Raw genomic sequence first — 13,764 nt, forward strand, 5'->3', positions numbered from 1 at the left:
GAGTAGCGTGCTGTAGGCTAGTTGTGTAAAACATGTCTATTAGCAGAGTAGCATGCTGTAGACTAGTTGTGTAAAACATGTCTATTAGCAGAGTAGCATGCTGTAGACTAGTTGTGTAAAACATGTCTATTAGCAGAGTAGCGTGCTGTAGACTAGTTGTGTAAAACATGTCTATTAGCAGAGTAGCGTGCTGTAGACTAGTTGTGTAAAACATGTCTATTAGCAGAGTAGCATGCTGTAGACTAGTTGTGTAAAACATGTCTATTAGCAGAGTAGCATGCTGTAGGCTAGTTGTGTAAAACATGTCTATTACCAGAGTAGCATGCTGTAGACTAGTTGTGTAAAACATGTCTATTAGCAGAGTAGCATGCTGTAGACTAGTTGTGTAAAACATGTCTATTAGCAGAGTAGCATGCTGTAGGCTAGTTGTGTAAAACATGTCTATTAGCAGAGTAGCATGCTGTAGGCTAGTTGTGTAAAACATGTCTAGCAGAGTAGCATGCTGTAGACAAGTTGTGTAAAACATTATTAGCAGAGTAGCATGCTGTAGACTAGTTGTGTAAAACATGTCTATTAGCAGAGTAGCATGCTGTAGACTAGTTGTGTAAAACATGTCTATTAGCAGAGTAGCATGCTGTAGGCTAGTTGTGTAAAACATGTCTATTAGCAGAGTAGCATGCTGTAGACAAGTTGTGTAAAACATTATTAGCAGAGTAGCATGCTGTAGACTAGTTGTGTAAAACATTATTAGCAGAGTAGCATGCTGTAGGCTAGTTGTGTAAAACATGTCTATTAGCAGAGTAGCATGCTGTAGGCTAGTTGTGTAAAACATGTCTATTAGCAGAGTAGAATGCTGTAGACTAGTTGTGTAAAACATGTCTATTAGCAGAGTAGCATGCTGTAGGCTAGTTGTGTAAAACATGTCTATTAGCAGAGTAGCGTGCTGTAGGCTAGTTGTGTAAAACATGTCTATTAGCAGAGTAGCATGCTGTAGACTAGTTGTGTAAAACATGTCTATTAGCAGAGTAGCGTGCTGTAGGCTATAGTTGTGTAAAAACATGTCTATTAGCAGAGTAGCATGCTGTAGACTAGTTGTGTAAAACATGTCTATTAGCAGAGTAGCATGCTGTAGACTAGTTGTGTAAAACATGTCTATTAGCAGAGTAGCATGCTGTAGACTAGTTGTGTTAAAACATGTCTATTAGCAGAGTAGCGCTGCTGTAGACTAGTTGTGTAAAACATGTCTATTAGCAGAGTAGCATGCTGTAGACTAGTTGTGTAAAACATGTCTATTGTGCAGAGTAGCATGCTGTAGACTAGTTGTGTAAAACATGTCTATTAGCAGAGTAGCGTGCTGTAGGCTAGTTGTGTAAAACATGTCTATTAGCAGAGTAGCGTGCTGTAGACTAGTTGTGTAAAACATGTCTATTAGCAGAGTAGCGTGCTGTAGACTAGTTGTGTAAAACATGTCTATTAGCAGAGTAGCGTGCTGTAGACTAGTTGTGTAAAACATGTCTTTTAGCAAAGTAGCATGCTGTAGACTAGTTGTGTGAACATGTCTATTAGCAGAGTAGCATGCTGTGGTCTAGTTGTGTAAAACATGTCTATTAGTAGAGTAGCGTGCTGTAGACTAGTTGTGTAAAACATGTCTATTTGCAGAGTAGCATGCTGTAGTCTAGTTGTGTAAAACATGTCTATTAGCAGAGTAGCGTGCTGTAGACTAGTTTTGTAAAACATGTCTATTAGCAGAGTAGCATGCTGTAGGCTAGTTGTTTAAAATATGTCTATTAGCAGAGTAGCATGCTGTAGACTAGTTGTGTAAAACATGTCTATTAGCAGAGTAGCGTGCTGTAGGCTAGTTGTGTAAAACATGTCTATTAACAGAGTAGCATGCTGTAGACTAGTTGTGTAAAACATGTCTATTAGCAGAGTAGCATGCTGTAGACTAGTTGTGTAAAACATGTCTATTAGCAGAGTAGCGTGCTGTAGACTATAGTTGTGTAAAACATGTCTATTAGCAGAGTAGCATGCTGTAGACTAGTTGTGTAAAACATGTCTATTAGCAGAGTAGCATGCTGTAGACTAGTTGTGTAAAACATGTCTATTAGCAGAGTAGCATGCTGTAGGCTAGTTGTGTAAAACATGTCTATTACCAGAGTAGCATGCTGTAGACAAGTTGTGTAAAACATTATTAGCAGAGTAGAATGCTGTAGACTAGTTGTGTAAACGACGTGAGAGGACGCTGGCGCTGGTTATTCGCCGCTTCTCCGTCTGCTATTCATCTGCTATTCGTCTGCTATTCTCTTGTGTTTGTGTTCGCTGTACCCCCTACCTCTGGACAGCCTCTGTACCTCTGGACAGTCTCTCTGCTGGTTCCCGAAGCCGCCTGGGGCTCCTTGACCGGACTCTTGCCTCGTCGGTTAGCCGCTAGCTAGCTGCCCCCGTTCACCAAACGCGTGGCGGCAAATCCAAGCTGCTTCGGCGGCTAACCCGGTGCTGACCCCTCCTCCTCATAGGCAACCTCCACCAGATGCGGCAGCGACCAAGACTAGACATTCCTCTCCTTCGGTCATGCTGTGGATCATTTTGGCAATCACCTCATTCATCCATCTCCACCTCCACCTCTGTGCTCCTAGCCCACGGCTAACCACTATCACGGAGCTCTCCGTCCCTCCGTTCGGCATCATGATCAAATATTCAACTCTGCAACTGGTCCAATTACGTCAACTACTCCATTCCATCCTGCATCCCAGTCATCAAACAGCTTTCGGACTTCTACGTCGACGCCGTTACATCCACAGAAGCTCTGCCGCCAAGTTTGTTTTCTTCCACCACGGACAATCCATTCCATCCATCTGGTCACCTGCACGCTCTGTTGCACCTGTCCCACGTCATCTGAATGCTTCACCCACTGGTTCACATAGGGCTGAACGCATCATCAGGCTACACAGAAAACCCGGACCGGACTACAGTGCTTTCCCCACTTCACATACACTCAATCATACTCTCCAATCATTTGCTAATCGGCTCACTGTCCCCCCTCAACTGCAATACCCCCACACCCCAAACGACCACACACGCCTAACCGGGACAACCTCAGATCTCTCCAGCCTGCCCCCATCCCACCACCCTCTCACCATGCCAACTTTGCCCTCCTCAACACCCGATCGGCTCAACAATAAAGCCCCTGTCCTCCATGAACTAATCCTCGACAACACTCTTGACTTCCTTCTGCTCACCGAAACCTGGCAAGCAACCCAACGACTTCTTCTCCCTCAACCAAGCATCCCCCTGGCTACAACTACATCTGCAAACCCCGCCCCTCCCACCGTGGAGGTGGCCTCGCCATCATTTTCAATCAGAACTTCCGGATCACAGAACTCACCCTCCCCTCAGTATCATCGTTTGAATATCCTCGTCTCAAAACTCTTTTCCTCCATGACAGTCATCCTCATTTACCGGCCACCTAAACCAAATCCCTCCTTCCTCTGTGTTTTTACTGAACTCCTCACACTAGCCTCATCTCTCTCTCCGGTCTGCTGCTACTCGGTGACTTAAACATCCACATGGACTCCCCCACATGCAAGCTCTCATCAGAATTCAAAATTTTACTGGATAACTTCTCTCTCACCCAACATGTCACATTCCCCACCCACTGTAAAAAGGTCACATCCTCGACCTGGTCTGCTCCACCAACCAACCAGTGCTTCGACCTCCATCCATGCCTCTTTCCCCTCTCTGATCACAAACTGTTACGGTTCACCATCCCTTCTCCAACCCCACCCCCGCCTCCTCAGAGAAATCACCTTCCGCAACCTCAAATCTATCAATCCCCACCATCTCTCTGACCTGCTCTCCACCACTCTCCACCTGGACTCAACCCTCACCTCACCCGATGACCTCACAGACCACCTCCAACTCCACCTTGTCTACCTCCCTCAACATCCTGGCCCCCCTCAAAACAAAACTCGTCACTTTTAACACCTCTTCACCCTGGTACACACCTGCACTCCGAAAAATGAAACAAACTGGCCGGCAAGCGATCTGACAAAGAAATCATCCCTCACAGTCCATCATGAAGCCTATAAATCCCATCTCATCGCCTACAAAGATGCCCTCATTGCTGCCAAATCTGCCTACCTCTCCACCATCCTCACCGACCCCTGCCAAAACCCCAGAACCCTCTTTTCTCCACATTGAACAACCTCATCAAGCCTCGGACGCAACGCCTCCCTTACCTCTACTCCGGATCTCTGCAACTCATTCCTCCACTTTTTCACTGACAAAATCAATCTCATTTACAAATCCCTATCCCCTGTATCTGACCTTCCAGGATCTACTCCAGCACCTACCTTGGACCCTCCTCTCTCAACCCCTCCAGACCTCCCGACCCTCCTCCACACTTCCTCCTCTCCCAGTTTAACCCAGTCACTCCTCCTGAAATCTCCAAACTCATCAGCTCTTCCAAACCCACTACCTGCTCCTGCCGCCCCTCCCTACTCCACTTCTGAAGTCCTGCCTCCCGGTCCTATGCCCCTACCTCACTAACCTCTTCAACTCCTCACTGTCCCTTGGAACTGTCCCTCTGCTTTCAAAACTGCCGCTGTCACCCCAATCCTTAAAAAACCTGGTCTGGATCCCTCCTCTCTCAACAACTACCGCCCAAATATCCAACCTCCCCTTTCTGTCTAAAACCCTGGACGCATAGTCGCCTCACAACTACAAACCCATCTTCTTGCCAATAACCTATTCGAACCTCTCCAATCTGGTTTTCGCCCCCTACACAGCACCAGAAACCGCTCTCCTCAAAGTCCTCAACGACCTCCTCACCTTTGCTGACACCGGTTCCCTCAACATCCTCATCCTCCTCGACCTGAGTGCAGCCTTCGATACTGTGAGCCATAACATCCTGCTCACCAGACTCAAAGACCTCGTTATCGACGGTGCACTCAACTGGCTCCACTCCTACCTTTCCAACAGATCCCATTTCATCTCTCTCCACAACCACACCTCTGCCACAGCCACAGTCACTCAAGGTGTTCCCCAAGGCTCCGTGCTTGGCCCCCTCCTCTTCATCATCTACATCCTCCCTCTTGGTCAGATACTCCGCCAATTCAACCTGGACTTCCACTGCTATGCTGGCGACACCCAGATCTACCTCAGCACCAAATCCCCCCACAATCCTCCCCTCTCCCACATCAACTCCTGTCTGTCAGCTATTAAAACCTGGATGCAACACAACTTCCTCAAACTCAACAGCGACAAAACAGAATTCCTTCTGATCGGCTCCAAATCCACACTCCAGCAAAACCAATAACCCCACTCTCACCATCGACCCGGCACCATTGTCTCCCCATCTCCCCAGGCCCGCAACTGGCAACGCGTTATCTTTGATTCCACCCTCTCCCTTGAGCCTCACATCCGTCAAGTCATTAAAACCTCCTTCTTTCACCTCCGCTAACATCGCCAAAATCAGACCCTCTCTCACCCCCCCGCTGCTGAAAGACTCATTCACGCCTTCATCTCCTCCCACTGGACTACTGCAACTCACTTCTCCCTGGCATCAGCTCTACCAAACATCAACCCGACTCCAACTGGTCCAGAACTCAGCCGCCAGCCTCATTACCTGCTCCAAATCCTGGCACCACATCACTCCAGTCCTAAAAAACACTCCACTGGCTTCCCATTTCCCACACGGATCACCTACAAAATCCTGGTCCTCACCTATAAAGCCCTCCACCATCTGGCCCCCTCATACCTCACTGACCTCCTCTCCCCTTACCAACCCTCCACGGTCCCTCAGATCCACCTCAGCCGGTCTCCTCTCCCATCCAAAAGTCCAACCTCGCTGTTTTGGGGACAGAGCCTTCTCCAGAGCAGCTCCCAGGCTCTGGAACTCCCTCCCCAAAGAGATCCGCACCTCTGAGTTCCTCACCATCTTCCAGTCCCGCCTCAAGACCCATCTCTTCACCTCAGCCTACCCATAGTCCACCTGCCCCCCTCCCTTTTTCATCTGTATCTTGTTTTGTTCTACTTGTTTTGTTTGCTCGTTTTGTTTTGTTATGTTTTTATAATCTACCCTGCCCTGTAAAGCGACTTTGAGTCCATGAAAAGCGCTATATAAATTCAATTTATTATTATTATTATTAAAACATTATTAGCAGAGTAGCATGCTGTAGGCTAGTTGTGTAAAACATGTCTATTAGCAGAGTAGCATGCTGTAGGCTAGTTGTGTAAAACATTATTAGCAGAGTAGCATGCTGTAGACAAGTTGTGTAAAACATTATTAGCAGAGTAGCATGCTGTAGACTAGTTGTGTAAAACATGTCTATTACCAGAGTAGCATGCTGTAGGCTAGTTGTGTAAAACATGTCTATTACCAGAGTAGCATGCTGTAGACAAGTTGTGTAAAACATTATTAGCAGAGTAGAATGCTGTAGACTAGTTGTGTAAAACATTATTAGCAGAGTAGCATGCTGTAGGCTAGTTGTGTAAAACATTATTAGCAGAGTAGCATGCTGTAGGCTAGTTGTGTAAAACATTATTAGCAGAGTAGCATGCTGTAGACTAGTTGTGTAAAACATTATTAGCAGAGTAGCATGCTGTAGGCTAGTTGTGTAAAACATTATTAGCAGAGTAGCATGCTGTAGGCTAGTTGTGTAAAACATGTCTATTAACAGAGTAGCATGCTGTAGACTAGTTGTGTAAAACATGTCTATTAGCAGAGTAGCGTGCTGTAGACTATAGTTGTGTAAAACATGTCTATTAGCAGAGTAGCATGCTGTAGACTAGTTGTGTAAAACATGTCTATTAGCAGAGTAGCATGCTGTAGACTAGTTGTGTAAAACATGTCTATTAGCAGAGTAGCATGCTGTAGACTAGTTGTGTAAAACATGTCTATTAGCAGAGTAGCGTGCTGTAGACTATAGTTGTGTAAAACATGTCTATTAGCAGAGTAGCATGCTGTAGACTAGTTGTGTAAAACATGTCTATTAGCAGAGTAGCATGCTGTAGACTAGTTGTGTAAAACATTATTAGCAGAGTAGCATGCTGTAGGCTAGTTGTGTAAAACATTATTAGCAGAGTAGCATGCTGTAGACAAGTTGTGTAAAACATTATTAGCAGAGTAGCATGCTGTAGACTAGTTGTGTAAAACATGTCTATTACCAGAGTAGCATGCTGTAGACTAGTTGTGTAAAACATGTCTATTAGCAGAGTAGCATGCTGTAGGCTAGTTGTGTAAAACATGTCTATTACCAGAGTAGCATGCTGTAGACAAGTTGTGTAAAACATTATTAGCAGAGTAGCATGCTGTAGGCTAGTTGTGTAAAACATTATTAGCAGAGTAGCATGCTGTAGACTAGTTGTGTAAAACATGTCTATTAGCAGAGTAGCATGCTGTAGACTAGTTGTGTAAAACATGTCTATTAGCAGAGTAGCATGCTGTAGACTAGTTGTGTAAAACATGTCTATTAGCAGAGTAGCATGCTGTAGGCTAGTTGTGTAAAACATGTCTATTAGCAGAGTAGCATGCTGTAGACTAGTTGTGTAAAACATGTCTATTAGCAGAGTAGCGTGCTGTAGACTATAGTTGTTTAAAACATGTCTATTGCAGAGTAGTATGCTGTAGACTAGTTGTGTAAAACATGTCTATTGCAGAGTATAGCATGCTGTAGACTAGTTGTGTAAAACATGTTTATTAGCAGAGTAGCATGCTGTAGACTAGTTGTGTAAAACATTATTAGCAGAGTAGCATGCTGTAGACAAGTTGTGTAAAACATTATTAGCAGAGTAGCATGCTGTAGACTAGTTGTGTAAAACATGTCTATTACCAGAGTAGCATGCTGTAGACAAGTTGTGTAAAACATTATTAGCAGAGTAGCATGCTGTAGGCTAGTTGTGTAAAACATTATTAGCAGAGTAGAATGCTGTAGACTAGTTGTGTAAAACATTATTAGCAGAGTAGCATGCTGTAGGCTAGTTGTGTAAAACATTATTAGCAGAGTAGCATGCTGTAGGCTAGTTGTGTAAAACATGTCTATTAGCAGAGTAGCGTGCTGTAGGCTAGTTGTGTAAAACATGGCTATTAGCAGAGTAGCGTGCTGTAGGCTAGTTGTGTAAAACATGTCTATTAGCAGAGTAGCGTGCTGTAGGCTAGTTGTGTAAAACATGGCTATTAGCAGAGTAGCGTGTGGTTATGTTGTGAACATGTCTATTAGCAGTGTAGCATGCTGTAGGCTAGTTAAAACATTCTATTAACAGAGTAGCGTGCTGTAGGCTAGTTGTGTAAAAACATTCTATTAGCAAGTAGCTGCTGTAGGCTAGTTGTGTAAAACATGTCTATTAACAGAGTAGCGTGCAATAGACTAGTTGTGTAAAACATGTCTATTAGCAGAGTAGCGTGCTGTAGGCTAGTTGTGTAATGTTATTGCAGCGTGCTGTAGTGTGTAAAACATGTCTATTAGCAGAGTAGCATGCTGTAGGCTAGTTGTGTAAAACATGTCTATTAGCAGAGTAGCATGCTGTAGACTAGTTGTGTAAAACATGTCTATTAGCAGAGTAGCATGCTGTAGGCTAGTTGTGTAAAACATGTCTATTAGCAGAGTAGCATGCTGTAGACTAGTTGTTTAAAACATGTCTATTAGCAGAGTAGCATGCTGTAGACTAGTTGTGTAAAACATGTCTATTAGCAGAGTAGCATGCTGTAGACTAGTTGTGTAAAACATTATTAGCAGAGTAGCATGCTGTAGACTAGTTGTGTAAAACATGTCTATTAGCAGAGTAGCATGCTGTAGACAAGTTGTGTAAAACATGTCTATTAGCAGAGTAGCATGCTGTAGACAAGTTGTGTAAAACATGTCTATTAGCAGAGTAGCGTGCTGTAGACTAGTTGTGTAAAACATGTCTATTAGCAGAGTAGCATGCTGTAGACTAGTTGTGTAAAACATGTCTATTAGCAGAGTAGCATGCTGTAGGCTAATTTGTGTAAAAACGTCTATTAGCAGAGTAGCACTGCTGTAGGCTAGTTGTGTAAAACATTATTAGCAGAGTAGCATGCTGTAGACTAGTTGTGTAAAACACGTCTATTAGCAGAGTAACATGCTGTAGGCTAGTTGTGTAAAACATTATTAGCAGAGTAACATGCTGTAGGCTAGTTGTGTAAAACATTATTAGCAGAGTAGCATGCTGTAGACTAGTTGTGTAAAACACGTCTATTAGCAGAGTAGCATGCTGTAGGCTAGTTGTGTAAAACACGTCTATTAGCAGAGTAACATGCTGTAGGCTAGTTGTGTAAAACATTATTAGCAGAGTAACATGCTGTAGGCTAGTTGTGTAAAACATTATTAGCAGAGTAGCATGCTGTAGGCTAGTTGTGTAAAACATTATTAGCAGAGTAGCATGCTGTAGGCTAGTTGTGTAAAACATTATTAGCAGAGTAGCATGCTGTAGGCTAGTTTGTAAAAACATTATTATGTGAGTAGCATGCTGTAGACTAGTTGTGTAAAACATTTATTAGCAGGTAGCTGCTGTAGACTAGTTGTGTAAACATTATTGCAGAGTAGCATGCTGTAGGCTAGTTGTGTAAAACATGTCTATTAGCAGGTAGCATGCTGTAGACTAGTTGTGTAAAATATGTCTATTATCAGAGTAGCATGCTGTAGCTAGTTGTGTAAAAAACGTCTATTAGCAGAGTAACGTGCTGTAAGCTAGTTGTGTAAAACATGTTATTAGCAGTGGCGTGCTGTAGACTAGTTGTGTAAAACATTATTAGCAGAGTAGCGTGCTGTAGACTAGTTGTGTAAAACACGTCTATTAGCAGAGTAGCGTGCTGTAAGCTAGTTGTGTAAAACATTATTAGCAGAGTAGCGTGCTGTAGACTAGTTGTGTAAAACATTATTAGCAGAGTAGCATGCTGTAGACTAGTTGTGTAAAACATGTCTATTAGCAGAGTAGCTTGCTGTAGACTAGTTGTGTAAAACATGTCTATTAGCAGAGTAGCGTGCTGTAGACTAGTTGTGTAAAACACGTCTATTAGCAGAGTAGCATGCTGTAGACTAGTTGTGTAAAACACGTCTATTAGCAGAGTAACATGCTGTAGGCTAGTTGTGTAAAACATGTCTATTAGCAGACTGTTGTGTAAAACATGTCTATTAGCAGAGTAGCATGCTGTAGACTAGTTGTGTAAAACATGTCTATTAGCAGAGTAGCATGCTGTAGACTAGTTGTGTAAAACATGTCTATTAGCAGAGTAGCATTCTGTAGACTAGTTGTGTAAAACATGTCTATTAGCAGAGTAGCATGCTGTAGGCTAGTTGTGTAAAACATGTCTATTAGCAGAGTAGCATGCTGTAGACTAGTTGTGTAAAACATGTCTATTAGCAGAGTAGCATTCTGTAGACTAGTTGTGTAAAATATGTCTATTAGCAGAGTAGCGTGCTGTAGACTAGTTGTGTAAAACATGTCTATTAGCAGAGTAGCGTGCTGTAGGCTAGTTGTGTAAAACATGTCTATTAGCAGAGTAGCATGCTGTAGACTAGTTGTGTAAAACATGTCTATTAGCAGAGTAGCATGCTGTAGGCTAGTTGTGTAAAACATGTCTATTAGCAGAGTAGCATGCTGTAGGCTAGTTGTGTAAAACATGTCTATTAGCAGAGTAGCATGCTGTAGGCTAGTTGTGTAAAACATGTCTATTAGCAGAGTAGCGTGCTGTAGACTAGTTGTGTAAAACATGTCTATTAGCAGAGTAGCATGCTGTAGACTAGTTGTGTAAAACATTATTAGCAGAGTAGCATGCTGTAGACTCCACATACTGGATCTGGATCTAACTGCAGGTCTCACCACATACTTGATCTGGATCTAACTGCAGGTCTCACTGCTTTCAAATGCTGCCTTTCTTTGAATCATTTGTTACACACTCTCACTTCATTCTTTATTTCCTACCAGTATTATTCTCTTTTATCTGTTTTTATGAATTCTTTAACAGATGTTATTAATTGTGTGTAACAGCTCTTTCATGTTTTATGTGAAGCACTTTTAATTGTCCTGCTGCTGCCTTGAGTTCACCATCACTGCAGGTTGATGTGCAATGCATGCTGGGAGATTTAAATAATAAACCATGAGGAAGGTGAATCAGACTGACTGATGGAGGTTTGCAGGGGTCAAAGGTCACCTCCTGGACCCCCCCTGGAGTCTAAACCTGCAGCTCCAGGACTGTAGGAACAGGATTAGTATTAATATATTTATTAAAGAGGCCTGTCTGTGATCAGTGATATAGAAATAAACTTTATAACTAACTAACCTCTCTCTCTCTCTCTCTCTGCTGCTCCTGGTAACTGATGACTCATCAGCAGCTCTGCTTCTGATTGGCTGCTGTCGTGTAAGTGAAAGTAAAGAGTCGGGACTTTCCAGACGCTGCTGTGTTCAGGTGCTGCAGGAAATGTCAGTGTCTTCATAATACCTGAGTGTTACAGCTGATCCTCAGTGTCAGAGGAGGAGGTGGTAAACTCCTGGTTTTACAGAGACACCTGAAGGCATCGTGTGGTCTGACTGGTTTTGGTGGTGAACAGAGAACGAGGGAACAGTTCACCAAACACACCCAGACACACACATACAGGTGTTATGTTTCTTTATACAGATGCTTTATTATCAGCTTTATTATAACACACACAAACACACACACACACACAGACACACACACACACACACAGACACACACACACACACACACACACACACACACACACAAACACATCAAACTCATCATTTCATCTCTTTATTCATTCCTAAATGCAGCAGAGAAACTAACACATTATTTAAATAATATTATATGTATTATTTTATGTTAATCTGTTTAATTTCCATTTCTTTTGTAAAACACTTGCTGGTTTAATCTGTTTATGTTGGAAATTATTTTCCCACAATGCATTGCTCAGAGGAAATAAAGGAGCATACAACACATCAAATACAAAATCTTCAGAGAAACAGTCGTAGTAGCAGGAGCTACTTCCGCATGTTTTCAACCCGCCCACAGGGGGTTGGACTGTCGTCTTTCTCCGAAGATTTCCGAAGTAAAACGAGAGTCTGCCATCTTGAATCTTCGCTACTGGCTTCTCAGCAAAGACAGTATATAAGCTTCTCAGTATAGACAGTATATAAGCTTCTCAGTATAGACATTATATAAGCTTCTCAGTATAGACAGTATATAAGCTTCTCAGTATAGACAGTATATAAGCTTCTCAGTATAGACAGTATATAAGCTTCTCAGTATAGACAGTATATAAGCTTCTCAGTATAGACAGTATATAAGCTTCTCAGTATAGACAGTATATAAGCTTCTCAGTATAGACAGTATATAAGCTTCTCAGTATAGACAGTATATAAGCTTCTCAGTATAGACAGTATATAAGCTTCTCAGTATAGACAGTATATAAGCTTCTCAGTATAGACAGTATATAAGCTTCTCAGTATAGACATTATATAAGCTTCTCAGTATAGACATTATATAAGCTTCTCAGTATAGACAGTATATAAGCTTCTCAGTATAGACAGTATATAAGCTTCTCAGTATAGACAGTATATAAGCTTCTCAGTATAGACAGTATATAAGCTTCTCAGTATAGACAGTATATAAGCTTCTCAGTATAGACAGTATATAAGCTTCTCAGTATAGACAGTATATAAGCTTCTCAGTATAGACAGTATATAGTTTCCTCTCAGCATAGACAGCATATAAGCTTCTCAGCATAGACAGTATATAAGCTTCTCAGTATGACAGTATATGCTTCTCAGTATAGACAGTATATAAGCCTCAGCATGACATATATGCTTCCTCAGTATGACAGCATATAAGCTTCCCAGCATAGACAGCATATGTTTCCCTCACCATAGATACATAAGCTCTCAGCATGACAGCATATTAAACTCAGCATAGACAGTATATGCTTCCCAGACACATAAGCTTCTCAGCATAGACAGCATATAAACTTCCTTCAGTATAGAGACAGTATATAAGCTTCTAGCATAGACAGTATATAAACTTCACAGACAGCATATAGCTTCTAGCATAGACAGTATACATGCTCTCAGTATAGACATTATATGTTTCATTACAGACAGCATATAAGCAGCTTCTAGCATAGACAGTATATGTTTCCCAGCATAGACAGTATATAAGCTTCCTAGCATAGACATATATAAGCTTCTCAGCATAGACAGTATATAAGCTTCCTTAAAGTATAGACACAGCATATAAGCCCAAGTATAGACAGTATATGTCACCATAGACAGCATATAAGTCCTCTCAGTATACACAGTATATAAGCTTCCTCAGTACAGACATGGCAGTTTCCGCATAGACATTATATAAGCCTTCAGTATAGACAGTATATGTTTCTCAACAGTGTGTGTATTGATCAGTGATCAGAGTATTGATTCCTACCCTGCTGTAGAGGGTGATGAAGTATAAACAGTATAAAGTGTATAGTATTGATAAGTGATCAGGAGTATTGATCCTACCTGCTGTGTAGAGGCTGATGAAGTATAAACAGTATAAAGTGTGTAGTATTGATCAGTGATCAGAGTATTGATCCTACCTGCTGTGTAGAGGCTGATGAAGTATTAATAGTATAAAGTGTGTAGTATTGATCAGTGATCAGAGTATTGATCCTACCTGCTGTGTAGAGACTGATGAAGTATAAACAGTATAAAGTGTGTAGTATTGATCAGTGATCAGAGTATTGATCTCCACCTGCTGTGTAGAGGCTG

The 13,764-nt window shown here is 42.2% G+C and overlaps 1 protein-coding gene across 1 annotated transcript in view; it reads right to left on the bottom strand.

Moving 5' to 3' along the window:
• The window catches only part of LOC120573402 (H-2 class II histocompatibility antigen, E-S beta chain-like), a 52,868-nt gene extending 39,104 nt beyond the window's left edge, over positions 1-13,764 (bottom strand). The window contains exon 1 of the mRNA XM_039823121.1: positions 13,748-13,764. The gene's annotated coding sequence lies outside the window, so the exon portion shown is untranslated. The remainder of the gene's footprint in view (positions 1-13,747) is intronic.

The sequence above is a fragment of the Perca fluviatilis genome, chromosome 14, assembly GCF_010015445.1.
Source record: "Perca fluviatilis chromosome 14, GENO_Pfluv_1.0, whole genome shotgun sequence".
Classification (NCBI taxonomy): domain Eukaryota; kingdom Metazoa; phylum Chordata; class Actinopteri; order Perciformes; family Percidae; genus Perca; species Perca fluviatilis.